The following is a 24,461-nucleotide window of genomic DNA, read 5'->3' on the forward strand; positions in this document are numbered from 1 at the left end:
AACATTTCCCAAAAATCTGGCAAACAAAATGGAGGGTTGGGAAAACGTGGAACTGAGAGTCCTTGAAACTGACAGGCTTGTCCTTCCGCATATGATGATGATGATGGTGATGATGATGATAGTGATAAAACATCAGACATTAAAAGCTTCCCTAAACAGGGCTGCCTTCAGATGTCTTCTAAAAGTCAGATAGTTGTTTATCTCCTTGACATCTGATGGGAGGGCTTTCCACAGGGTGTACTGAGAAGGTCTTTCAGGACCGGTGTTATATGGTCTCGGCAGCCACATACAAAATTGAGCATCATTTACTAGAAAGGCCTTTGGTCTGATATAACTTATGGCCATGATGTAATGAACCACATCCTGACGCTAGTCCTCATGAGAAAGCAAATGTCGCTGAGTCATTGATCAGGGTCTGCGGACTTTCCTCTGTCTACCGAAGTAAATGTTCTCTCTCTTTTTTAATCCCCATGTCGCTAGTCCTCATGAGAAAGCAAATGTTGACGCGTCATGCCTAGGGCTTGTGGACGACCTCTGAACTAAATGTTCTTTTCATTTTCCCTCAGTCGCCATGAAGAAACATTTCCTCCTTCTCCCTGAGAGTTTCCCGTCTCTTAATCATCTTTCCCTTCCACACCCTAGAGAATAAACGCATCTCCCTCCTTTCTGCTGCATCACTCTGCGCACCTTTGTTCCCCAGGTGCCAAGATCAATAGCGCTTGCATAATCCATAATCCAGGCTGGGTGGGTGGGAAAGCCATGGGGGGCCCTTACACACAGGGTGCGCCCGCCTCGCAAGGAAATACTTTTAACCCCGCAAGAAAGATCAGGGTGTCAGAGGCAGCGGGGAGACTGACAACCCCACATTCCTTATGGTGGACGTCTTTCATTGCTCGAGATTTTGCTATGATAAAGAAGCAGAAGAACCCAAGAAGTGCCTGGCTGCTGGATGAGACCCAAAGGGCCTGGACAGCTCAGTCAGTAGAGCAGGAGACTCTTAATCTCAGGGTTGTGGGTTCGAGCCCCACTGGGTGAAAGATTCCTGCATTGCAGAGGGTTGGACTAGATGACCCTCGGGGTCCCTCCCAACTCTTCCATGATTCTGTGATCTAGCCCAGTGGCCAAATACCAGTCTATGATTCTATGGCCATAACAGATTGGAGAACTGGGCCAAAACTAACAAAATGAATTTCAGCTGTCCCTCCAAGTGGCCCTGTTTTCCAGGACAGTCCCAGATTTACAAAATCAAATCATTGTAGAGTTGGATGGGCCCCCAATGGTCATCTAGTCCAACCCCAAAAGGAGCTGTCCCAGTTTCTGATTTGATCCTGGAATGTCCCACTTTTCCTTATGGTGTCCCTATTTTCATTGGAGAAATGTTGGAGGGTCTGGAGTTCTGCAGCCCCCGAGCCAAGGAGATGAGTAACCTATAGAAGACACCAGAAGGCAGTCCTGGATAGGGAAATTTTTCAATCTTTTATTATGTTTTTATGTATGCTGGAAGCCGTCCAGAGTGGCTGCTGCATCCCAGTCAGATGGGTGGGGTATAAATAATACATTATTATTATTATTATTATTATTATTATTATTATTATTATTATGGAATAGGACGTCCCAATTTCCACTGGAGAAATCTTGGAGGGTATGTTTCAATGGGGACAAATGTACGGTTCTGCACTTAGGCAGGAAGAACCAGATGCACCAATATAGGACGGAGACACCTGGCTTACTAACATTACATGTGAAAAGGATCTCGGGATCTTAGTAGACCGCAAACTTGACATGAGTCAACAGTCTGATGCAGCACCAAAAAATGCTAATGCTATTCTAGGCTGCATCAACAGAATTCTAGTGTCCAGATCAAGGGAAGTCATAGTGCCGCTCTATTCTGCCTTGGTCAGCCCCTACCTGGAATACTGTGTCCATTTCTGGGTTCCACAATTTAAGAAGGATGTTGACAAGCTGGCTTTGACAAATCTTCCTCTTCACTAAATGTCTTGCAATACCCTCTTTCATTCATCTACAAAAACAATTCAAAGATTAATTACAATTGCCATAGCTAGCTGATTTTCTTTTCATGCATATCGTGGACATCGTAGATTCCAACAGTTTATTCTTTTCCATGTTCTGGAACGACCTTTCCCTGCATTGCAGGAAGAAGAAGAAGAAGAAGAAGAAGAAGAAGAAGAAGAAGAAGAAGAAGAAGAAGATTTTTAAATTTTCATTTTAGCGGTGGTGGGCAAATTACCACCCATTCTGGGATGCTCTGTGAGCAAAGGGCTTTGCACCCGTCTGTTGGCACCCTCTTTCAATAGCTTTTAATATCTCCAGTCCGAAAAGAGAAAAAGAGGCATGAAGGCAGGGAGGGGAGTTTGCTGTGCCCAAAACTTTGCCCCTGCCTGCAGACGCTGGGAGAAAGATCTGATTGTTTTGCATGGAAAGCCGAGGTTCGCCCCGGCAGGAGATGAGAAGCGATCAAGGGCATAGTGACCTGATGCCAAGGAGGTGGTGTGAGGGGCGTGGGCGTTCCAAGCCAGAGACCTTTCGTTACCTGCATATGAAAAAGATTAGCAAAGGACATGGTATCTCAAAGCCTGGATAGCTCAGTTGGTGAGAGCGTGGTGCTGATAATGTCAAGGTTGCAGGTTCGATTCCTGCCTTGCAGGGGGTTGGACTAGATGACCCTCAGGTTCCTTTCCACTTCTACGATTCTATGAATCCAGTTCTCTCCACAGCCACCAATCTGCCAATGGTGTGGCTCTGCGTAAGGCAGCTTCCCTACTCCCCCATCAGATGGGAGGCATATTATTATTATTATTATTATTATTATTATTATTATTATTATTATTATCCTCCAGGATTACCTCTTCACAAACTCAGCCCTGCACTACAACTCCCAAATCCCATGAAACTTCAGCTGGGTGCTCAGCCCTCTTGCTCCCAAGTCCTGCCTCTTCGTCGCCTCCTTGCTTCCTCCCAGCAATTGCATCACACTGTAGGCTCCCTGGGGGCAGAGACCTATCGGGTTTCCTGCTTTTGCAATTTGTAATCTGCAGATTGGGGAGCCTGTCAAAAAGCTGAAGACAGATGCAGCATCACCCTCTCTCCTCTGCCCAGGGGCAAAGCGGATGTGGCACAAAGAAACACCCCCAGATTCAGTGATGTAAGAGCCCCGCTCAATCTGGGTCAAACCAAACTGGGTCAGCAGGGCCAAAAGGCGGAGATCCCGCTAAGTCAAGCAAGAGAGAGCAGGGCATGCCAGGGCACCAACTCTGAACTGCGAGTGCTGCACCAATTATTTTTAAAGCAATATTATGTTTTTACACAATGGGAAACGTGTGATTTCACATTCTTGGGGCATGTACATCCATGTTGCGGATTAACCCAGGGCTCGGTCTCAGGTTCTGACCCCCCCCCCCTTTTCTGAAGCTTCCTGGGTGGTTTTTGTTGTGCCTCAGACATAGACATAGAATCATGCAGCTGACAAGGACACCAGGGGTCATCTAGTCCAACCCCCTGCAATGCAGGATTTCTTTGCCCAAGGTGGGGTTCAAACCCGCAACCCTGTGATTTCAATCCCATCTCATTGCAATCAGGAGCCACAGAAATGCAAAACTGGCTTCATAAGCCCATGGAATTTGCTGCCAAGGAGTGTGGTGGAGTCTCCTCCTTTGGAGGTCTTTAAGCAGAGGCTTGACAACCATGTCAGGAGTGCTCTAATTGTGTTTCCTGCTTGGCAGGGGGTTGGACTCGATGGCCCTTGTGGTCTCTTCCAACTCTATGATTCTATGATTCTATGATTCTATGATTCTATGGGGAACCTAGACCTAAGTTTCCTTAAACTGCAGCCACTCCTACCAATTGATTTTGAAACCAAGGGACGTCTTGGTTTGTGTGGCATGGTTGTCAACGGTCAGTTTTTCTTTTTAAAAAGAAAAAAACTTCCATTGGGCTAGTGGAAGAAGTTTCCTTGAGCAAATATGTGAAAGTCCTTTTGTTTGAGCTCAAGCCATTGCTATTGCACAGAAGTATCAAGAGATATGGGTGTCATTTTTCTTGCATTCTCTTGGCTGCCTAGAAGCAAATACCGTATGTTGTAATCAGCCCCCAACTGTTTTGTTTTCAAAGCTCTTAGAGGAATTCTGCAAGAATCTGTGTGATCTGCTCTTACAATGTCCCACACTGGCAATTTTGGGGGGAGGCAGACCCTCCAAGGGCCCCTATTTTCCAGGGACAGTCCTGCATTTACAGAAGCCATCCCGGTTCCTGATTTGATCCTACTTTCCCATTGGACGTCCCTATTTTCATCAGAGAAATGTTGGAGGTTATGGGGTTATGTGACCCCCAAGCCAAGGAGGTAAATAACTATACAACCTTTAGAAGATGTCTGAAGACAGCCCTGTATAGATAAGTTTCTTAATTCTGTTGGGAGCCGCCCAGAGTGGCTGGGGAAACCCAGCCAGGTGGGCGGGGTATGAATAAGGTAAAGGTAAAGGTACCCCTGCCCATACGGGCCAGTCGTGTCCGACTCTGGGGTTGTGCGCCCATCTCACTTAAGAGGCCGGGGGCCAGCGCTGTCCGAAGACACTTCCGGGTCACGTGGCCAGCGTGACAAAGCTGCTCTGGCGTGCCGGCACCAGCGCAGTACACGGAAACACCATTTACCTTCCCGCTATAAAGCGGTACATATTTATCGACTTGCACTTAAGAGTGCTTTCGAACTGCTAGGTTGGCAGGCGCTGGGACCGAACGATGGGAGCTCACCCCGCCGCGGGGATTCGAACCGCCAACCTGACGATCGGCAAGTCCTAGGCGCTGAGGTTTTACCCACAGCGCCACCCGCATCCCTCCAGGGTATAAATAATAAATTATTGTTTTTGTTGTTGTTATTATTATCATTATTATTATTAGTATTATTCTCTTATATATGTTGGAAACCACCCAGAATGGCTAGGGCAACTCAGGCAGATGGGTGGGTAGTATTGTTGTTGTTATTAAAGACATCCCTGTTTTCATCAGAGAAATGTTGGAGGGTATGGAGAGGGTAATAGAAACAATTAACTTGACCGTACAGAAAAATTCTTTGATGTTAATTACTTTATTTATTTTTTAATCTTAACCTTTCTTCATAGGGGAGTTGCTCCAATCCCTGGATCATTTGGGTTGCTCTTTTCCAAAACTTTTTTCAAATCCTGAATATCCTTTTCCAGAGGAGACGATCAAAACTGACCACAGCACACATCCCAATGCAGCCTCGCCGTAGATTTGCATAATTGCATTGCTAGGCTGCCAGTTTTGTTTTCGATTCCTTTCCTAATGAGAGGAAAACACCTTTTGCAAACAGATGAAATCAAACAATGCAGCTGCCTTCTTCCTGGTCCGTGGTTCAGAGTCAACATGGGAAGGTGCCACTTGAAAAAATCTGACACCTATTTTTCCCCCTGGGCGATGCAAACACCCAGGTGCCTCTGACACCCAAAGAACTTTTGACACCCACTAGAGGCAGGTGCACAGAGCCAAGGCGATAAATTGGAGGCACCCAGATGTTTTGCACATGCAAGGAGAGGCCAGGAGGGAGCTGCTATAAAAAACACACGAGGGTGCACACACATAACAGACACAAAATCCGCAGGAAACCAATCCTTCACCTTTCAGAATTTATGAAATATTCTCTGAGGAAATCACGCTTTATTTTAGCACGCAGAAGCTGTACTGGCAACTCCCAGACCCACCAACATTTTTCTGTTGAAAATAGGGATGTCCATTCCATAATGATAATTTTACTATTTACTATTTACACCCCACCCATCTGACTGGGTTCCTCAGCCACTCTGGGCAACTTCCAACATATATAAAAAACATAATGAAGGAGAATGTGGGTTGAAGGAGAATTATATGAAAATAATGTACCAGTGGTACTTAACACCTATAAAATTAGCAAATATGTATAGAATTGCTTCAAATGTATGCTGGAAATGTAAGGAGAAGGAAGGCACATTCTACCATATGTGGTGGACGTACAAGATAACAAAAGCCTTCTGGGAAATGAATATAATGAGTTGAAAATGATGTTTGTAAAAAAACCAGAGATACCAAAGGTGCAGAAATGACTATTTATGTCTTTCTTTCTTTGGTGATCACTCATAGCCAAGTAAGATTGTCTTCCATAAACATGGTTTTAAAAGTGAGTCCGTAAGTTACTGTGGAGGCCAATTCTGGATCCACACGTCCTTCCACAGTGGGGACATTGGTATCCAGGCAGGAGTTGATCCCGGTGAGAGTTTGCCAAGCGTGCCTTCCTCTTAGCCTGTTTCTCCCTTTCGTCCTGAGTTCAAGTGTCTTCAAAGCCCATGACACCTTTGGGAAAGGCACTCACAGGCCAGTGTTTCCCAATTGTTGGTGTTGATACTACTTTTTTTTAGATTTGCCATGAAAGAGTCTTTAAACCTCTTTTGTTGGCCACCAGCATTGCACTTTCCATTTTTAAGTTCGGAATAGAGTATTTGCTTTGGAAGACGATTATCAGGCATCCGCACAACATGACCAGTCCAACGAAGTTGATGTTAAAGAATCATTGCTTCAACACTGGTGATCTTTGCTTCTTCCAGTACACTGATATTAGTTTGCCTGTCTTCCCAAGTGATGTGTACAATTTTTCAGAGACACTGTTGATGGAATCTTTCAAAGAGTTGGAGATGGTGTTTATAGATTATGCCGAAATGGCGAGAATGACCGGGAGAATCAGAAACCAGAAAGAGAACTTAATAATAATAATAATAATAATAATAATAATAATAATAATAATAATAATAATATCTTTATTGTCATTGCCCCCTCTCGGGGACAACGAAATTACTTGGCTGCTCCATCCACCCAGGTAGGGGACTCCACACAAAATCAAAACAACTATAAAAACACTAATTAAAACAATACAGTATAATACAGCAAGGAAGATTAGATGACTTTCAAAGTCCAGGCTTCCCATTCAGGGCCGAGATCGCTCTGGAGAAGAAGCTGTTCTTAAGACGGCTCGTTCTTGTCTTCATCGTCCTGTATCTCCGTCCTGACGGCAGGAGCTCGAAGAGACAGTGACCAGGATGCGATGGATCTTTTACTATGTCCAGTGCCTTCCTATGGCACCTTGTGGCATAAATCTGCTCTAAGGTGGAGAGTGGGCATCCAACAATGCTCTCTGCTGCCTTAACAACCCTGCACAACCCCATCCTGTCCTGGGTAGTACAGCTTCCATACCACACACATAAGCCATAAGTGAGCACGCTCTCAATGGCACAGTGATAGAAGGCAAGCAGCAGTTTCTGCGGAAGATGGTTTTTCCTTAGTATTCTCAAAAAGTACACTCACTGCTGCGCCTTCTTCACAAGCCCCCTTGTGTTGACACTCCAGGACAGATCCTCTTGTAATTTAATGCCCAAAAATCTGAACGTTGTTACCCTCTCCACACAGACCCCATCAATCAAAAGTGGCTGGACATTGCTCTTCTGTCTCCTGAAGTCCACCACAAGCTCCTTTGTCTTCCTTGTATTTATGAGCAAGTTGTTAGCTCTGCACCACTCTGTCAGCTGCTCCACCTCATCTCTATAATCCGTTTCACCCTCCCTTTCAGAGATGAGCCCAATCACGGTTGTGTCATCTGCAAATTTGACAACCCTATTACTAGGGTGAGCAGCGACACAATCGTACGTGTAGAGAATATAAAGGAGCGGACTGAGTACGCATCCCTGTGGTGTTCCTGTGTTAGTCTTAAGCATACTAGAGGTATAAGGGCCCAACCGAACCCTCTGGGGGCGGTCTGACAAAAAGTCCAATATCCACCCACAAAGTGATAACGGAAGCCCCAGATCTTCCAGTTTAGACATCAGACGTTGTGGTAGAATGGTATTAAATGCCGAGCTGAAATCTAAAAAAAGCAGTCTGGCATAACCCCCCCCCCCCCCCGCTGCTCCAAATGTGCAAGAACGGCATGGAGGGCAATCGCCACAGCATCCTCTGTCGATCTTTTCGTTTTATAAGCAAATTGGAATGTGTCCAGTCCCTCTGGTAGGCAGGCAATGACATAATTTCGTACCAGCTTTTCAAAGCACTTCATGATTATAGGTGTGAGTGCTACTGGACGAAAGTCATTCAGATCTTCCGGGTTAGATTTTTTTGCTATTGGAACGATAGTAGAGGACTTTAGGCAGGATGGAACAATAGCCTGGGCTAGGGATCGATTTAAGATCCCAGTGAAAACTCCTGCTAGTTGATCTGCATAGTCTCTCAATACCCTTCCAGCTACCCCATCTGGCCCTGTGGCCTTCCTTGGGTTGATTCCCTTCAACACCTTCCTCATCTCTTCTTTTTCCACAGAGACTACTACATTCCTTTGTACTGATGATGATGGTGATGGTGGTGATGGTGGCAAGGCCTTCACAGGGAGTGGTGGTGGTGGTGGTAAAGCCTCAGCAGGTGTTGCTGCAGATGTTACTTCAAAACGGGCAAAAAAGGCATTCAAATCCTCTGCGAGGGATGCCCCTCCCTCGTCTGCCAGGGAATCCTTGGATTTATACCGTTAATTCTTGTACACCTTGCCACACCTGCCTGGTGTTGTTACTTTGTAGATGATTCTCCAGCCGCTGTCTATACGCCTCCTTTGCTACACGGATACCTCTCTTTAGATCCGCTCTAGCTAAGCTGTACAACGACTTATTTCCACTTCTGAAAGCAGTATTTCTTGCCTTTAGCAACCCCTGAACCTCCCTTGTCATCCAGGGCTTCCTGTTTGGGTAGATCTTTATCCGGCGCCTCCATGTTACATTGTCAGTGCAGAACCTAATATAGTCCAACACTTGCTCAGTATGAGTCTCTACATCCTGTTGGGCGAATACCTCCCAATCGGTGTCATGAAAACAGTCTTGTCGTTGTTGGGATGCTTCAGCTGGCCATATTGTAATATCCCTCTTTATAGCTGGAGTCCGTTTCCTCAATGGGATATATTCAGGAGTCAGGAGCAGGGACACATGATCAGATTGGCCTAGATGTGCCAGTGGTTCGGCCTTATAGGCCTGTTTGACATTTGTATACAGCCTGTCCAGAGTCCTTTCTCCCCTGGTTGCACACTTTATGTGTGGATAGAATTTAGGTAGGACCACTTTCAAATCTGCCTGGTTGAAATCCCCGCATACAAGAAATGCAGCCTCGGGATACTTGCTGTCAGGGGCTCAGGAGCAGAGGCACAGGGGAGAGAGGAAATGGAGAGCGAAGGGGAAGAATCTGAGGGCAGCGTAGGGGAGTATGGCAGTGACCCGAGAGATTCCATGAGCTTCTCCAGCGAATCAGAAGATTCCCAGAAGGAGGCGCCGATGGTCAGGGCAAGGGGGGTCCCAGGGGGGACACACCAGAAACATGGGGCCAGCGGGGACTCCCAAAGCAGCAGCTGGAAATCAGGACCAGCTTCCCCACCAGAGCGTAGTGGGGGGGAAGAGTCCCATGTGGCAGGACCAGCGTCTCATCCAGCAGGGAGAGAAGATGAGTCAGGGCTGACCACGCCTCCATCGGAGAGTGGGGGAACGGAGGGGAGGTCAGGTCCAGCTAGCCCCCCCGAAGGGGGAAGCAGTGACAGGAGCAGTGTAACGGTCAGGAGGAAGGTTGCCGGCTGGGCGCGCGCGCCAAGTTCAAACGTACAGGTGCGCGGAACAGCAGAGAACCCGGATTGGGAACCAGGTCCTAAAGCCCGCCGGAGGCAGGGGGAAGACTCAGGGGACTCAGCATCAGAAGAGTCTAGGAAGGGTGAGACCCCAGCTGACAGGCGGAGCCAGAGGAGGAAAGAGCAAAGGAAGAGGTGGAGCAAGGCTAGAGTCTTAAACTGGTGTCTGGGGGGAGGAGATTCAGACGGAGCTTCGGCGGTCTAGAGTTTCAGACGTAGAGCTGCACGCTGCGGCTGTCAAAGTGAAAATGAACTTCAATAAAGACTTTTGTATATAAGAACGAACTGGCGTTGGTCCTTTGTGAGCTGGGACCTTGGGCAGCTCTGACACTTGCCTTGTTGTCTGCTGATGGCATCATGCAGAAGACCCATTGCCTCATTGATGTTCGCATCAGGTGCAATGTATACTATAGTTATCAGTACTGCTGTAAATTCTCGGGGGATATATATAGGTCTGCATTTAAGCGTCATAAATTCCACAGTTGGGGAGCAATGACTGGCTATCACAGCGTGGTTTGTGCACCAGCTGTTATTCACGTATGCACACAAACCTCCCCCCTTCTTTTACCAGAGTCCTCTGTTCTATCATGGCGGAACACTGTATAGCCTGTTAGCTCTATGGCTGAGTCAGGAATAATTGGTGTCAGCCAAGTTTCTGTAAGCAGCAGAAGACAGCATTCACTCACAGTTTTCTCCGTTGCTATCCACAATTTCCACTCCTCCAGCTTATTCACCAAAGATCTCACATTCGCATAGAAAATGCTGGGAAGCGGTAAGTTATAATGTTGTGTCTTCAACCTTAATTGCCTTAATCGCCTTCCTCCTCTGCAGCCTCTCTTCTGTTTACGGTCTCTCCTGTGTCTCTTTACTCCCCAGTTCTTTGAAGTCAAAAAATCTTCCTTGCAGACACGGAGACACTCACAATTTGTGCAGCACTCACTCCTTAGCCGAATAGATAACATGTCCTGCCGACTATAAACTTTAAGAAGGAATGGGAAAAAATTATAATGTATTAAGAGAACACTGTAAACAACTAAAAACTTTGGCAGGATTTGAGTAACACTTGTATTGTGTTAAAAAACTAAAGGAAAGAATGGATTATTATTATTTTTTAAATAGAGAAAATAAGTGAAGTTGTTGAAAAATATTGATAATGGTAACCATGGAAGGGTGGAGGGGAGTCAAAGGATTCAGGAAATCCTAAATGATGATGTTAATGTTTAATGTTTGAATTTAAATTTGCAATGTAAAACTTAGTAATAATAATGAAACATGAAATGTGTTTTTTTCCCAAAAAAACCCCTCTCTATACAGCGTTACCTTTAGATGTCTCGGTGCTTGATAACTCCAGACCCTCCCACATTTTTCCAATGAAAATAGGAATATCCTAAGGAAAAACAGGACATTCTGGAATCGAATCAGAAACCAAAATGGCTTCTGGGTCTGTCCCTGGAAAGCAGGAGCACTGGAGGGTTTGCTGTACTAATAACTCCAAATATTTCCTCTGCAGAAGAAAATATGTTGTAGTGCAGCCTTTTGAGGCTTTGCCTTCGGGTGGGAAGAGAGATTATAAAAAAAGTTTTGAGGCTTGAGGCCTGGTGGGGGGGGGGGTGACTACACAGGTTTTTAGGGTATCCTAACCTGTCCTCTCCTCCTTCATTAGAAAGCTTTCCCAACTTCTTCCTCAACAGCCTGCTTCCAAAGAGTCTGACTGAGAGTCCATCCTGCTCAGAACCGAGGTGACTGACTGACTGACATCTTCCTGAGGACACAGAGAGAAAATGGCTGCCACTTCGAAGGGGAAGGAGTCCCATGCCAGAGTGAGAAAATGGCTGCCAAGTCACATGACGGGGTCACATGACCCCAGTTGGCAGTCAGGCCTGGATGACTTGACTCGGCCCCAAGGACTTCCCAGCCTGCTTTGCGGCTTCGGCTCTCAGGGGTCTTGGTCACATGACACTTCCTCCCCTCTGATGGCTTAAAAAAATCAACCTTGACATCTTTACATTTCACTTTGTTTCCAGTCCTTGTTATATCATTACCTCAAATATTATCTTCCTCAACCTGAGCAGGTAGCAATTCCATCCCATCAAGCCCTTGTCTTAGCCCTAGGCTGATTCAGGGCAGATTCCCCTCTTGTCATATCACTGCTGAGGTCTGAAATCTGCGCAGGAAAATGCAGATAATATTACAAGCTATAAACTTGCAGCACCACAAGGGGCCATAGCCCGCCACCATGTTACCTGCAGGGCTACGGTCTTCCTCTGTTGTTCACCACCCCCACCCCCAAAGCTGGCTTTCATCAGGTATTCTGGCTCTGAAGGTGGAGGCTCCATTTCTCCTTCCTAAAGGAACCATTGATGAATTAATCTACTCTGTTCTTTTGGAAACCCAGTGGCTTGGAATAAATCAAGGAAGACCAAAAGGAAAATGAATGGGAATCCTGGTTAGCCACTGAATTGAGTGGATTCACTGGAGACAAAGGGAATGACTCTGGATTGCATTTGTTACCAGTCAATGGCAGCTCACCTCGGTTCCCACAGCTGCTTCCTGCCTCTGGTTCATGGGTGGCACCATTTTGGCAACATTAGCCAAGGTACATCCACCCACACCTGAACATAGGAGACAGAAGGAATTATCCAGTGTCGCCATCATCATCAGTAGTAGCAACAATTTATGGTTATTGACAGACCAACTCTGTGCTACGAAGATGTCTGCTGGCAACATCTCTGTGGGAATCCCCGGACAAGAGGGGTGGGCAGATACACTCAGACCCCCATTGCCAGAGCAGCTGCGGGGGGGGGGAGGGCTCTTTGCTCTTGCATTAGGAGTGGGGTGGGTAGGTAGTCTGGACAGCCCAGGATGGCCCCTGCCCCCGGGAGAGCTTTGAGGGCCCTGTGGGGTGTGCTTGTGGGGGGGGTGGCCCTCCTCTTTCCTGGCGCACCTTTATCCTCTCGATCCCGGCCTCGATCCGCAGCTGCTCCACCAGCTTCCGTGCCTGGGCGATGTTGTTAGTGGTCGACATGGTCTGCCATGGGCTCTGCGTCAGCCCCTGGAATGCTGCGAGGGGGAGAGGAGAGGAAGAGCATGTGGGGCTTCCTTCTTCCCTAGAGTGACCCACTCCCCTCCTGCTCCTGCCTCTCAGGGCGCCCAGGTGAGCAAGAGCAGCTCAGGCATCTCCTGCTAATGTATCTTGAAACTTAAATCTTTACATTCCCTTTCTTAAAATACAGGCAACTGTAGCAGGAACCCCCCCACCCCAATCATTCTGTTTGTACAAACTTCACACACGCTCACACTCACACATTACATACGCCACATTTCTGTTATAAATTCATAGAAAAATCAACCATACATCGGATTTGCACTGTTCCATTTTTATTTTACTCCATATGACAAGGACTATCAAAGGGGGGTGGCTTGGTTCTGGTCAGCCATAATCCCTTCACCATCCCAGCACATCCACAGGAGCCCTGCCCAGTTGCTATGTCAACCCTGATAATCCCAGACAGAAGACAATCAAAATCACAAATAACCTGCATATGGTAGTGGATTCAGCATGGACTGAAACAAAGGACAATGATCAGATCTTCCCTCTGGGGGCAGGAAACTGCAAACTCCCCTTTGTCTCCTGGAAAATGACTCATGGGGAGGGGGAAAGGAGGAACCAGCCAGGTGACAGGACACTCAGGTTACCACCAACTCCTCCCTCAACCCCTCCTTTCTGTAATGTATGCATGATGTCAACCCCTCCTTTCTGTAATGTATGCATGATGTCAACCCCTTCTGTAATGTATGCATGATGTCAACCCCTCCTTTCTGTAATGTATGCATGATGTTTCTGGGGGTGGGCTTGACCTAGAGGAGGGGAATTTCAAAAGTTTTTATAAGGTCTTGCACACCATATTTCTGGGTCTTTCCTCTCTCTTGCAAGTGAGGGGAACACCCTGTTGCAACAGTTCAATAAAGGCCAAGCCTACAGGCTGCTGTTTTGCTCCAAGTTATCCTGGTTGGTGTCTTTGTTTTTGTCCAAGGGAGCCCTCGGATTTTTCCGGTAACACTATCAATCTGAAACAAATCTAGAAGGCACAATTTGCTTCAAAGGAGAATGCTATGTTTGTCATTTCTTAATCTTCCGACATGCTCTGCATTTTGTATATTTGTACTTCTCGTGCTCTGTGTTTCTGTGTTTTGGATGTTTGCTATAAGCTGTTTTGAGCACAGCTCATTGTGGGAAAATGGCATAGAATTGTAGGGTTGGAAGGGACCCCAGGGGTCATCTAGCCCAACCCTCTGCAACGCAGGAATCTTTTCACCCAATGTGGGGCTTGAACCCACAACCCTGAGATTAAGGGTCTCCTGCCCCAGCATGTAAGTGAACTCACTCACTCACTCACTCACTCACTCAATCAATCAATCAATCAATCGGAGGGAGGCCTCTTCCCTTTCCCCCTTTTTACGATAACATTGTTGCCCACCCCACCCCTCCCTGAAGTACAGAGACAGTGCTAAGGAGCAGTCCATGGGAACCAAGACTCAAAGCGGTTCCGCCCAGCAGGAATCAATCAAGGGAAAGGGTGGCTCTGCAGTGTCCCAGGAGAAAGCCGTGTTTGAGAAGCTGGCACAGAGTCAAGCTGTACAGAAAGCAATGCCGCTTTTCCCCCAGGGTGTAAGAATTCTGCCCCAGACCTGCGACACCCCAACCCCTGCTTGGATTCAGATTGCTCTCTCATTTCTGTTTCCGGGTTCCTGCGCCCTGAACAGCTTTCTGCACCGAGGGGATTTCAGCAGGGTATAAGCTCTATGGGAGAATTATTTTTTTTAAAAAAAAATAATTTTTATTGAATGATTTTATGTTACAAAAAACAATACAGCCATACCACCATTAAATATAATTAAGAAATAAAAATTACATACATCGGTATTTAGTTTTTTATTTGTTATTTACCGTCTTATTTCCTCCCAAATATTGCATCCAACAACACACATATGCGCAGAGACCCACACACCCATACCCGCACACAAAATGGTAATAATGAAAGTAAATATTTTTCCACTTTTATCTTCCAAAGTCTTTTCTTCAACTTTGACTTCCTGTCAAGTCCCTTTGCATATGTTTTCTCTTACATTTGAATGTACTCAAAACAATAAACCTTTCTATATAATTTTCCTAATGCATTCTGAGCTCTATGGGAGAAATTGGCTACCCGGTGCCTTAGCTAGGGGTGGGCCAGGGGGCTAGCCGGGGGTTTTGCCTCCAGAGGGGCACCATTGAGGTGCCCAGCCGGTGTGCATGTACACAAATGTGCCAAACTGGGTCTTTGACCCAGGTGAAATAAAGTCTCGGTTCTTTAACCAGGCCTTTGGCTGACTGACATTCAATGAACTTCTAAAATGCGTTGGGGGGGGGGCAATTGGGTTGTTTTTGTTTTATGCAGACAGGTTCCAGGACAATTGGACGGTGCCTTGAAGGGCTGCACAGAGACGAGGTGAAAAAGGGCAGGAAAAGCTTCTGGCTTCTCCCCCCAAACAGGAGACACCCCTGCCCTGTTCAATGCGCTGCAGCAGAGCCTCCCTCCTGGGCTCCCTGGTGCAAGGGGGGTCAGGATCGGGGCCACAGGGTTTGCAAGTCCACCTGCAGCCCAGGTGTGACTCATCTGCAGCCCAGGCTCCCTCCTGCATAAAAGGGGCTTAGCAAGGGGCTTAGCTGAAAGAAGCTTTCAGGAGGGAAGGGGCGGAAGAGGTGGGCAGTTGCTTGGAATGGAGGCGTTGTCAGCAGGTAGGTGCCCCAAGAGAGCCGAGTTCCTCCAGTTCAGACTGGGAGTGCTGGTTTTGGAGCTTTCTCCAGCGAAACCTGGAGGCTTCTCTCCCTTGGCCTGGGAGCACGTGGGGGGTGAAGGAGAGGATCTCTTAAGGCACCCAGAGAGAAAGCAGGGGGTCCTCAGCCCCCTGCCCTCCCAGGAGTCCTTGGAGGTGTTATTCAAAAGATAGGACCCCCAGCGAAGGTGTGTGGCAGTTTTGAAAGATTTTAGGGACTGCCCCGCCCCTTAGCCAAAGACCACCTCAAAGCACCACACCGAATTCTGAATCTGCAGCAGAAATCTGAGTGTGGCTTGTGAGGGTTTGTCAGAAGATCGGAGAATGCTGGCAGGCTGCCTTATCCTGGCCTGTCGGGGACATTTTTGAAATGGTTTCTGAAACCTGCCCTATTCACACACAAAATGTCCAAAATGCAGAGCCAGTGTGGTGTAGTGGTTAAGAGCGGTAGTCACGTAATCTGGGTAACCAGGTTCGCGTCTCCGCTCCTCCACATGCAGCTGCTGGGTGACCTTGGGCTAGTCACACTTCTCTGAAGTCTCTCAGCCCCACTCACCTCACAGAGTGTTTGTTGTCGGGGAGGAAGGGAAAGGAGAATGTTAGCCGCTTTGAGACTCCTTAAAGGGAGTGAAAGGCGGGATATCAAATCCAAACTCTTCTTCAAACTCTTTTGACTGGATTGGAAGGATCTGTAAGTGAAAAGAACCTTTGGGAGAGGTGTTTCCAAGCTATTCTCTTTTGCAGAGAACAAATTTGGGGTCCTTAAGAGTGAAGATGACTTCTGGATTGCTCCCCTGTTCTATTTTAGAAATAATAATAATTTTTTTATTCTTTACAGTCCGCCCATCTGACTGGGTTATACTTATGTGTGTTTTACCTTGAGTACTTAGAAACATTCATTTTATTTCTGGCACCTTAGAATTCTTAAAACAGAGGGAAGGCTTACATGCGAGTCATCTTTGCAGGTGGTGTCTCCACCTGAGCCCAGAACCTGCCCATGCTGCAGGTGGAGGTCTTCCCTTGCAGGGCTGGGGGCTCCACTGACTCTGGGGCTGAGCTACAGGAATTTGGTGGGGGCTGGAGAATGTGGCAGCACGGCGGGAGGGGGTGCCCAAAGTGGCCCCCGCTAGCCAGAGCAGCTCAGGGATGGTGGCCAACGTGTGTCTACGCTGGCTAGGTCCAAAGCCCCAGCCGCTTCCCATGTGGGGGCAAAGCCCCTTTGGACTGGGGAGGTGGAAGTGGGGCCCCTTCCAAGCAGGCGGCTGGGGTGGGGGGAGACACATGCGCCCCTTGATGGATGTGCAGGACGCAGCAACAGCCGCAGGGGCAGTGGCTGCCCACAGGTGCCCCTCTCTGCCGAGTCTGCAGCGTTCCAGGTGGGGGCGCCGCCAATTCGCCCACGCTGGATGGCTCTGAGGGGAAATGCTTGCCCAGGGGGACAGTGGTCCTTAAGGGTGGGTGGGGCGGTTGCAGGGTGCCTGGCGAATGCGCTCCTCCTCTTGCCTCTGCAGCCAAGTCCTCTGCCTCGCTGGCCGGCCCCCTGGCCCCCCTGAACCGCCGCAAGGCGCAGAACCCGCCCACGCTGACCCAGGTGATGGAGGGGGAAACACGCCCACACCAAAGGAAGCGGCTAAGGTTCCTATACAGACAACGAGGCTGGGAGGTAAGGAGGAAGGGCCACAACCACCCCTGGCTCTGTGGTTGCAGGGGGGCTGGGGGCCTCCATGGACGGAGGCAGGAGAATCAGGGCAATGGTTGGGATTCATCGGTCCTGCTTGTGGGGCAGCTGGGAGACCAGGGACCCTTTGGCTTCCCCTCCTCTTAAGCAGGTCTGTTGGGATAGCAGCACCTCCAGGGCCAGGGGCAGTCTACCCCTGAATGGCAAAGCAGGGGCAGGGCTCTTGCACTCGGGTCCTAACCCACAATGGGCACATGCTTGGCCCTGGGAGAACAGGAGGCTGTGCTAGATGGGCTCTCTTTATGTTCCTGTGCTGGGAAATGTGTGGTCTTTACTTCCTTTCTGGAACAAGAAATCCTGCACTGCTTTTGCACAGTGGAGGCAGTCCACCTCCCCAACCCGATATTGTGTGAGGATGGAGGGGGCAGGTCTGACCCAGCAGCCAGCTTCTTCAGAGGCCCTCATGGAGCCTCCAGGTCCAGAGGCAGTCTATCTGGGTCCTGAGGGGCATTGGTCTGCTGTGAGGACAGGAGGCTGGACTGGACTTTGGGCCTGGTCTTGCAGCTGCAGGGCTCTTTTTCCAGGTCTTTCCTGAAGACGGCTGGGAAAGCGGCGCCAGGCTGGTGGGTCGCAATCCTGCTTCAGGGTGCCTGAGCTGGGTCAGCCGGTGGGTCTCCTGCCCTGAGGAGAGTCCAAAAGCAGCAGCAGCAGCAGCCGTGTTTCTGGGAGGAGCAAGGGCGGCAAAGAAGGTCCAAGCCTGGCTCTCCTTCTGGATGGCCATCTCTCTCTCTCTCTCTCTCTCTCTCTCTCTCTCTCTCTCTCTCTCCCTCCCTCCCTCTCCCTCCTTGGCTCGGCCAGCCTTTCCGCTCTGGCCACAGACCCCTTGCTTAAGAGGCTGGGCCCCCACCCTGGGCTCCCCCTGCTCAGCTGTGACTTCTGGGGTGTTTTTGCTCCCTCTCCAGCAATCGCAGAAGGGGAGGAGGAGGAGGAGGCGGGTCCCAGCACAAGCCCCAAGGCGACAGCTACCTCCTAGGTAAGTCCTGGGTCTCATTCTTGTTGATTACGAGTGCACCCCCCTTCACCTGCAGAACTCAGGGCGGTTGGTCTTCTTTGCTGGGGGCTGCCGCCCCACAGTGCTGAGCTCTGGCCTCTTCTTGCCACCAGCCAACCAGGCTGTGGGGCAGAAGGGGCCGGAGTGGGGGTCACTAATCCAGCTGAGAACGAGGAAGCCCTTTCTGTCTGGAATGGGTCCCTGAGAAGATGGGGGGCTCTCCTTCCTTGGAGGTTTCTAAGCAGAGCTTGGGCGGGCATCGAGTGTCAGGGATGCTTGATCTGAGAGCCCTGCATGGCAGGGGCTGGGCTGGATGACCTCTGGGGACCCCTCCCAACTCTGCTTCTCTAACAGCTGGGCCTCCAAGCCTGCTGAGGTCTTAACTCTCTGCCTCCGCCCCTCCAAGCTGAACCTCTCTCTGCAAGCTCCTTCACACTTTCCTCCAGGGGCTTCCTCTGTCTTCTTTGCCCTCCTCTGAATTTCTTCCAAAGAGCATCATCCAGAACCGGCCTCAGGCCGCCAAGATGCTGCCATGCAGCCGCCTCCCCTCCTGCACGGTCCAGGTCCCCTTTCAGTCAGAAGGCTTTCCGTCCCGGGGGCCGCACGCCCATCTGCACAACCTTCCAGGGGCCAGTGGGGGAGGCGAATGAGTGGCCAATGTCAGGGCTGCCTTTGGTTAGCAGGTGACGCACACTCGCCCCTCCTCGAAATGAGAGGCAGTTGTCCAAGGGCAAAAGCACTGGCAGAGCCTTTTGAGGGCCAGGCAGTAAGTCATGGAGGGCCGCATCTGGCCCTTGAGAGTGTACCCCATCCCTGGCCTGAAGGAACAAATGTTTGCATTTGGATCTCCCTTTAGCTTGCACCCAAGGAAGTGGGGAAGTCCTTCATTGCTTCTCCATAGTGTAGTTGGAAGGGGACCCCCAGGGTCATCCAGTCCACCCCCCTGCAAGGCAGGCATCTTTGGCTCCGAGATTCAGAGCCTCAAGGGCCACTGGGGTGACTTGTGTGCAGCAATAAGGCTGCTGGCACATTGGCAGAGCTCAGCAGGGTCCGGCATGGCTTCCAACTGGCAGGGCTGGGTGGCCCTCAGGGTCTCTTCCAACTCTGCCATTCTGCCACTTGAGCCCCTTCTCCTCTCTCTCTCCTACCTCGCAGGATCCAGGGAAACCTCCAGCGAAGGCCAAGGCATGGAGGAAAGCAAGACGGGGGGCCGAGGACGAGGGGCCCCCCAGGCAGAGGCCAAGGCGCCTGCAGCGGCCAAGAAAGCCAGGTTGACCAGGGGTCCAAGCGCCCCAGAGCCAAAGGGTTTCTATAGTATAGTGCGTTTTAAAATGGGGTTTTAGAGTTTTTAGGGGGGTTTGAGTGTTTTATGTAGTTTTTATGTAGTTTTGTAGTAGTTTTATGCAGTTTTTATGTAGTTTTATGTAGTTTTGTAGCAGTTTTATGTAGTTTTGTGGTAGTTTTATGTAGTTTTGTGGTAGTTTTATGTAGTTTTGTGGTAGTTTTATGCAGTTTTTATGTAGTTTTATGTAGTTTTGTGGTAGTTTTATGTAGTTTTGTGGTAGTTTTATGCAGTTTTTATGTAGTTTTATGTAGTTTTTTTCAATTTCATTGTCCTGCATGGGACAGTGACAATAAAGATATATCATATATCGTAAGGGGGAGGGGGAGAATCCAGCCAGCCGGAGCCCCAAGGAGGCCTGAGGGGCCAGATCCCGCAGGGGGGGCAGGATGGGGGCACATGGCTGTCCAACGCGGCACCCTCCATCCGCCTTGTCCAAGGGAGAGGAGACCCCTTTTATGGTGGGGGCTGCCCCTCCACCTCTGGCAAAACGTCCCTGTCAGAGCTGCTTCCAGATCCTAGCTCACAGAGGATCACGCTAGCCAGCGTTCACTTTATAAAAGTCTTTATTGAGTTACAGTTTCCATTCTCAAACTGCTGCGTGCAGCTCTACGTCTTATGGGTTAGACTGGTGAAGCTCCGTCTGAGTCTCCGCCCCCTGAGCACCAGCTTACTAACCTAGCCTTACTCCACCTTTTCCGCCTGACCGTTCTTCTCTGGGTCCCTCTGCCCCCCGTGGTCTCTTCCTTCCGGGATTCTTCTGACGCGGACCCCCCGGACCCTCCTGTCTCCTTGCGCCGGGCTTTAGGACCTCCCCCTCGCTCTCCCCGGGCTTTAGGACTCCTCCCCCTCGCTCTCTGTTTCCTCCCTTGCCCTCGCCTCTGCTCCTGAACCCCTGACAATATGATTTTTATTTGTTTTACAGTCACATTGCATAACACCATGCCCTCTTGTTTTATCTCTTTGGCTCAACTGAGCCTCACGACTTCCCTTCCTGACGCGCAGCGTAAATTCACAAGGCAGAGTTTTAGAGAAGAAGAGCTTTACTGCGTTAAAATCAACTTCTTCCTCAACAACCTGCTTCCAAAGAGTCTGACTGAGAGTCCATCCTGCTCAGAACCGAGGTGACTGACTGACTGACATCTTCCTGAGGACACAGAGAGAAAATGGCTGCCTCTTATAAGGGGAAGGAGTCCCATGCCAGAGTGAGAAAATGGCTGCCAAGTCACATGATGGGGTCACATGACCCCAGTTGGCAGTCAGGCCTGGATGACTTGACTCGGCCCCAAGGACTGGGCAGGCCCAGCACTTCCCAGCCTGCTTTGCGGCTTCTCTCAGGGGTCTTGGTCACATGACATTGTTTCTATAATGGACCCTTGCCAAGGAGAGCCAGAAGCAGCAACTGAGAATTTGGAGAGAATTTGGAGAGGACCTGAGAGTCACAGGGGACTGCAATAATTAAATTTGTCACCTCCATCGAACTGCTAGGTTGGCAGGAGCAGGGACTGAGCAACAGGAGCTCACCCCATCGCAGGGATTCAAACCGCCGCCCTTCTGATTGGCAAGCCCTAGGCTCTGTGGTTTAACCCACATTGCCACCCGCGTTCCTCCTATATCTGTACCTCAATGTAAATTATTTTCCACGTTGGAATGGGCAACTGCAATACCTGACAGTCCGTGATCTCTGTCGAGTTGCTTTGGTGTGTCAGACCGCGGGGCCTGGGACTCTTAGGTCGGCTATCAGATGTGAGGCGTCCTCTGCCCGTGGTTCTCCCCACAGGTTGTGCTGTTCCCCTCTTCTGGCCGAGGCAGTTGTGGTGGGCATGCGGCTTGTGGAAGCCGCTGCACTCGGTGCACATCCTCCCTGTCAGATTATGAGTCATGGGTGAGGTCTTCGTGGTGGATCCTCGGTTGGGACGATGAGTTCGGCTGGAATCCTTGCGCAGACCTCTCAGCGGCTTCGGTTGCCAGGGCCTCCTCTAGGGCGACCAGGAATGTCAGGTCCTTCTTGGCGTGGAGGCGCCACTGCAACTTCTCTTCCCTCAGGCCACCCATGAGCCAGTCGCGGAGCATGTTCTCCAGCTCTGAAGTTGCAGAGCCTGGCAGCCTGGCAGAGGGAGGTCACATACCCGTTTATGGTTTCTCCAGGGGCCTGCTGCTTTGCGTAGAAGGCGTTGTGACACGCTACCACCAAGGCTTGCTGTGAGAAGGGCCCCTTCAGCCGTTCCATTATCGTGTTGTAGGGAAGGGTCGTGATATTTTCAGGTGTGAGGAGGGCCCGGGTGATCTCGAATGTTTCCTCTCCGCAGACGCTGAAGAATGTTGCCTTCTTCTTGGCTGCGTCGGTGACGCCCTTTGCCTCCAGGGGGAACTGGAAGCGGGTGGCGTATCCTTCCCAGTCTCCTGAGGCTGGGCTGAACTGCGTGAAGCTGTTGTCTGTTGCCATTCCGGGTTCTTGGGTCCTGGGGCTGTGGTGGGCTGTGGTGCAGTGCACGGCAGACAGCTCAGCAGGATCCCACCTTCGTCACCAGTGAAATATATTTTGTGTTCTTTATTGCAGCTCATAAAACAGTGAAGGAATCCATCCTTCCCAAAAAAAACCTCTGACTTTATATACATTATTTACACAATGGGTCCCGTCTGGTTGACTGATTCTGCTTCCCTCCTGGAGCCGGATTGGGCTGCTCCTGCAGGCCAATCACGTTCTTGCATTCTAGGCTCCTGCCTGCCTATTGTTCTAGGATCCAAGCTTAGTACATAACATGAGACTTGAAATGTTTCATCGCAGCACATCAGATCACTTAGGGTTGTTTCTTCATGTCATTTAAAGTTTGCAGTGACCATCAATCTTCCTTTAAAGCACACTGGCTGGTGGTGGTAACCTCTATTATTGGACTACTGCAATGTGCTCTCTGTGTGGCTGCCCTTGAGATTGGTCCAGAAGTTGTAGCTGGTGCAAAATAATAAGAATAAGAACTTATTTCTTATATCCACCCATCTGACTGGGTTGCCCCAGCCTTTCTGGGGGGTTTCCAGCAAATAGAAAAACATAATAATCCCTAAAATTAGGGATTAAAGGGACAGAAATTCCAAAAAAGATGATTAAATTGTCTAGACACAAAAGTGGAAGGAATAAGAAGTTCCCACCAAAGAAGAATAGAGGATAAGTAAGGTTGTTTCATTATGTTTTGATATATGTTGGAAGCTGCCTTGAGTGGCTTGAACAACCGTCAGATAGGCAGGGTACTAATAATAAAATGGTGGTTGTTGTTGACTGTCAGGTCTTTGACCGCAATAAAGATTGATTGGTTGGTGGCAGTGGTGGCTGCCTATGCTGAACTGGCAAAGTTAACAGCCAAAAGAGGACTTCCGGGTTAGCGCCATCGGCAATGGCCGGATTCCTCTGACTAAGAGGAATCTGCTCCGTGGGAATCGGGTCTGGCCGTCACGGCGAAGACGGAGGCCCTCCAGAAATCAGAGGCGGGTGAAGCCTGTGAACGTGGGATTCGGCGGGCACCTTTTGCGCCTCCCCTACTCGCAGGGAAACCCGTTTTCGGGGCTCCGGAGCGAAGTGGGGTGAGCAGCGCGGTGCTGTGAATCGACTGCTTTTTTCACGGAGCAAAGCCGCACAGCCATTGCTGGAGAGCGCTGACTTCTTCCTGTGGACAATTGGACTTTAAAAGATTCTACCCGTGAGTAGAACAAATTGGAAATTCTTAAAAGGAAAAAAAATCAATTCGGAACTGTAGCGGGGAGGCATAAATAGGAAGTCTGACTTCCGCTTTTGTAAATAGAACAAAGCAAAGAGGCTGCAAGCTAGAGTCTTGGAAAGCCGATTGGAAAGGACTAATTTCAACCTCAAAAAATAGTAAATCTCCCCCTGGGAAGCAGGAGAAGAGGGGGGGGGAGTTTTGGGCTAAATATTCCTGCGAGAGAGAGGGAAGGAAGCCAAAATTCCACTGCTCAGAACCTGGGAACGGGCTGCCAATAGGACAATAAGACTGTCGCATTATGAATAGCGCACTGACTGTTAGCTGTCAAAAAGAGATACATTGTTTTTAGCTGTTCCCCTCTGACTTTAAAAGGAGAAAAAAAAGTAACTGAAAATTGATTAGAGAAAAATCTAACAGTGACTGAGAGAGAGAGGTTTCAGAAGGAGACAGGATTAATACTGGTTAAGAAAGTGAAATATCTAGGGGTTAACATGACAGCTAAGAATGTGAATTTATTTAAGGACAACTATGAAAAATGTTGGATGGAAGTGAAAAAGGATTTAGAAATATAGACAAACCTGATATTATCATTGTTAGGCCAAATTGCTGTGATAAAAATGAATGTATTGCCATGGATGCTGTTTTTGTTTCAAACATTGCAAATTTTGGATAAAATGGAGTGTTTCAAGAAGTGGCAGAGAGATATCTCTAGATTTGTCTGGCAGTGCAAGAAGCCTCGAATAAAATTTAAGATATTAACTGATGCTAAAGAAACGCCTCCTCTTAGGTTTGGTCGGGGTTCTTCCGTGAGCTGTCCGTTCCAAGGTCGCCTGCACATTCCCTGAGGACGGACTTTGCTGCTCGTCTTCATATACCTGATCGACTGTAATGAGGGAGAGATCCTCAAATGGAGTCTGCTCTTCGTCTTCCATGCTAGGGGAGAGGACCTCAAAGCGATTGTGTATTTCTAAACAATCAGAGTGAACCCTGGGCCTCCTACTTCTTTGAGTCACGTTTCTCCATATATCTGGCTCCTGTGTTGATGAACTAGCCTCCTTCTCAGGGGAGTCCCCTGTCTCCTCCTTGGTGGAGACGGTGTGCTCTGTTGCTTCCAAGAAGAGCTCCAGCTCTCTAATTCTTTGGAGTGTAGCTACACG

General features: G+C 49.1%; 1 long non-coding RNA gene across 1 annotated transcript; it reads right to left on the reverse strand.

The window, feature by feature from the left end:
• Positions 1 to 13,064: 13,064 nt before the first annotated feature.
• Positions 13,065 to 13,755, reverse strand: LOC308577371. The gene is made up of 2 exons (XR_014003620.1): positions 13,452 to 13,755; positions 13,065 to 13,408 (listed from the first exon to the last, which is right to left on the reverse strand). It is a non-coding gene; the product is annotated as an uncharacterized lncRNA (long non-coding RNA).
• Between the last annotated feature and the right edge of the window lie 10,706 nt (positions 13,756 to 24,461).

Source organism: Podarcis bocagei (assembly GCF_964188305.1).
Source record: "Podarcis bocagei genome assembly, chromosome: 18".
NCBI classification, from domain to species: Eukaryota; Metazoa; Chordata; class Lepidosauria; order Squamata; family Lacertidae; genus Podarcis; species Podarcis bocagei.